Source organism: Lepidothrix coronata, unplaced genomic scaffold (assembly GCF_001604755.1).
Source record: "Lepidothrix coronata isolate B3197 unplaced genomic scaffold, Lepidothrix_coronata-1.0 Scaffold228, whole genome shotgun sequence".
Lineage (NCBI taxonomy): Eukaryota > Metazoa > Chordata > Aves > Passeriformes > Pipridae > Lepidothrix > Lepidothrix coronata.
The window spans coordinates 4,779-8,182 of NW_016690408.1; the positions used below are offsets into that span (position 1 = coordinate 4,779).

At 53.7% G+C, this 3,404-nt stretch overlaps 1 long non-coding RNA gene across 1 annotated transcript; it reads left to right on the forward strand.

Moving 5' to 3' along the window:
- Window positions 1-1,023: 1,023 nt before the first annotated feature.
- Window positions 1,024-1,662, forward strand: LOC108506709. The gene is made up of 2 exons (XR_001877859.1): window positions 1,024-1,066; window positions 1,444-1,662. It is a non-coding gene; the product is annotated as an uncharacterized LOC108506709 (long non-coding RNA).
- Window positions 1,663-3,404: the final 1,742 nt, after the last annotated feature.

Consider the following 3,404-nt stretch of genomic DNA (forward strand, 5'->3'; position numbering starts at 1 on the left):
CAGCGGTGCCAGGCTGAGCAGGGACAGCAGGCCCAGCCCAGGAGGCCGTGGCTGCAGGTACCTGTGCTGCCCTGCGGAAGCAGCCACGGGCATGGTCCTGCTCTCGTGTCCGGTCCTGTCCTGGATCTGGCAAAGAGCGAGCGTGATCAGAGCTGAGGGGCTTCAGGAGAGGTCAGAGAGCACAGCCCAGCCCTGCACTCCACAGGCAGGGCCAGCCCCGGGATGGCCAGTGCATGGAGTTGCCGGGCGAACAGTCTCGGACCCTCCTACCTTCTCCCTTTCTCTGGCCATGTCCACACGGAATGGGATGGGCTGAGGCCCATATGGCTGCAGCCACCAGCCCTGTGGCCCAGCTGTGCCACTCACCTTCCTGCAGGGGCTGAGACTGCTCTGCCTCCTCAGGTTGCTGTGCAGGGGCAGTCTCAGGGCCTTCCTTCTTTTTCTTCCTCCTGAGAAACCTGCACAGGCTGAAGCGTCTCTCCGCCATCCTACAGTCGGGCCTCGTGGGCACCTGCTGCAGGGAATGGAGACGCAAGAGAAAAGCTCTGGGGCACAGAGTCCCAGAGAATGGCCTCGAGGGCACCTGCCGCCGGTATTGGAGACGCCTCGGAAAATTTCCGGGTCACCAATCCTGTGGTCTGGCCTCGAGGGCACCTGAACGAGAGAAAAGCCTACAAAACAGTGTTGGTTATCAAGTCCTGCAGCGCGGCCTCGAGGGCAGCTGCCGCAGGGATTGGGGACACCTCGCAAAAGCTCCGTGTCACCAAGTCCCGCGGTCTGGCCTCGAGGACGCTCGCAGCACAGAAACGCCACCAAAACGCTCCGGTCAGCAAGGAAAGAGTTGCCTGCGTGGGGGCTCCACACAGCACCGCTCTGTCCCGTCCGTCCCGTCGCACGCTCCGAGGAGCACTGAGGTGTGGTCACCTCACCACCAGTACTGTGTCCTCACGTGTCACAAAGGGCCCTGTGACACTCTGCACCATGCCATCTCATCGTGTCACAAAGGGCCCTGTGACACACTGCCACATGCCCTGGGGGCTCCCCCAGCCCGGCCAACCTGCCCCGGGTGGGAAGGAATCCATTCTGCAAAGTATCTAAGACAGCTGGACATGAACTTTAGGCACAGCTGAAAAACTAAGCAAACCCTCCCCTGCTGGCACGGGCTCCTTGGGAGAAGTGCCGGCTGGTGGTCCTCCCGAACACGGGGCTGTGACACACAGAAGGAACGTGGGGGCGAGGGCACCAATGCTGATCCCACCCCATTGCCCGGGGCTGCACCAAAATCAGCAGCTCTGGCAAGTCCTCGCCCAAGGAGACCTGCCACCGCCCCCAGTCCTGGCAGGGCTGGTGCCCGTCTCCTGCCCCACAGAGCTGTGTCCCCGGGGCACTTCTCTGCCCCAGGGCAGCCAAAGCCAACGGGCACTGATGTCTGTGCTCTTGCAGGGGGCTGTTGGGAGCGGCAGCTGGAGCAATTGGTGGCCGTGCTCGGCAGCTGTCAGAAGGCAGAAGCACTTTCTCCTTGGGGGAATGATTTTTTTTTGGGCAAGTGATGAGCTGCAGCACCAAACTCCCCTCGGTTGCTGAGTTTTGCAGAACGATTAGATTGGTCAGACATCCTGTCAAGTTTCCTTGTCTTCTTTGGGCTTTTTTTCTTGCATTCTGCAAAATAAAAGCTGCCCGGCCTGGTGTTCAAAGCTCCAGGTTCTGCATGTCCGGCTGTGAGTCCCAGCTGATCTCCAGGGCATTGGGGAAAGTGAAGGGGACAGGGAGAACTCAGGGATGCAAACCTGTTCCGTGTCTCTGATTAAGGTGCCGGCCTCCTGAAGGAGCAGCCAAGACAAGTGCTGGCAGCAGACGTCTTCTGCCAGTTGCTGCTCTCGCATGGACACAGGGCACACGTGTTGCCACGGGTGCAGAACACTTGATGCAAGAGCAATGGGGGGCCGTGCATTGGTAGGGAATGGGCTCCAGCACGCCCAAAGTAGGATCCTCCAGCAGCAAAACCTGAGCCATCTTTGCAGATGTTGGTGGGGCTGGGGGAGACCCTGGGGGGAAAGGGCTGTTTTTCTCTTTTTTCAGCCCTGTGCTGTAATTTCCAGTCCCACTCCCAAAATTCCATAGGGATGAAGATTCCTCCCGGACAAAAGGTGCCAGGACAGAAAGCTCTTGCTGCCCATGGAGTGCCAAGGCTGGCCCACCAAGTGCACCTGATACCCAAAGGTTCCAGACTTTCTTTCCTGGGGATAAGGGCTATTGCTTGCTTTTTTCAGCCCTGCGCTGAAACTGCCAGTCCAACTCCCAAAATTCCATACAGACGATTGCTTTCAGTCCTACAAATCCTCTGTCTTTTCTCACCTGGACCTGCAATCACAGAGGTCACAAAGCACTTCCTGTGTGCTCTGAAGGTGCTGGTTTGGTGAGGGGCTCAGATGTGTCCACCACTGTGTGTAAAACCCTGGAAAACAGAATGCAGAGCTTATTTTAATTTATTTATTTTTAATTTTTTTTTCCTTGAAATGCAAATTGGATGATCTGTGCCCCCATCCCTTCCCCAACAAAATATGGGGCTTTGGCTCTTGGACTCAATGATTTTAGAGGACTTTTCCCACCTTAACAATTCTATGGTTTGAAGTGCATAATGATGACTGTCAGCTCTATAAAATGTTCTCTTACTGTTTCCTGCTGCCCCCATAATTTAAGGGCCCAGCTTTGTTCCATACAACCACAAGGGTTGTGAGTGGATTATGCATTAGGTGTGAATTGCAGACCAGCTTTCAGCAACAGAAAGGAGCTTCCAGGGATCATTCCTCACCTTGGGTACCTTTAGGATGTGTACCATTGCCCATTTTCCATATGGTGTCCCAGGGACCTGGATTATCTTTGGTTGGCTGGTACAGGCAGAAGTTGGGAGACTCAGAGTCATCTGTCAGTGCACCCAGATAAGACTTGTAAGACTGCAGTATATTTCTGAATATTTGAGTTTATCTTCTTCTAGCTCCTGTGTGGTGAGCAGTAAAATTGGAATTATTCCATCAAATCTCCTTGTTCTTTTCTTTTTCTAGATTATGACCAGGTTTTTCCGTGTGTCTGTGGGTGCCTGGAGAAAAAGACAGGGGAAAGAAAAGAAAACCAGGTAGAACCTCAGTTTGCTAAAAATAATAATAAAAAAGTGGTTCCTGTTTTCACTCTTTTTTGGTAGGACCCTGGAATCAAGCTGAAGTAAAATTACTAATTATAATAATTTAACCTGGACATTAAAAAGCTACATGAAGGCAGAATTTTCATTCGAAATAGAAATGTCAGGCAAATTTAACAATTATGTAATATGGAAGTGTCCAAGGCCAGGTTGGACGGGGCTTGGAGCAACCTGGGCTAGTGGAAGGTGTCCCTGCCCATGGATGAGC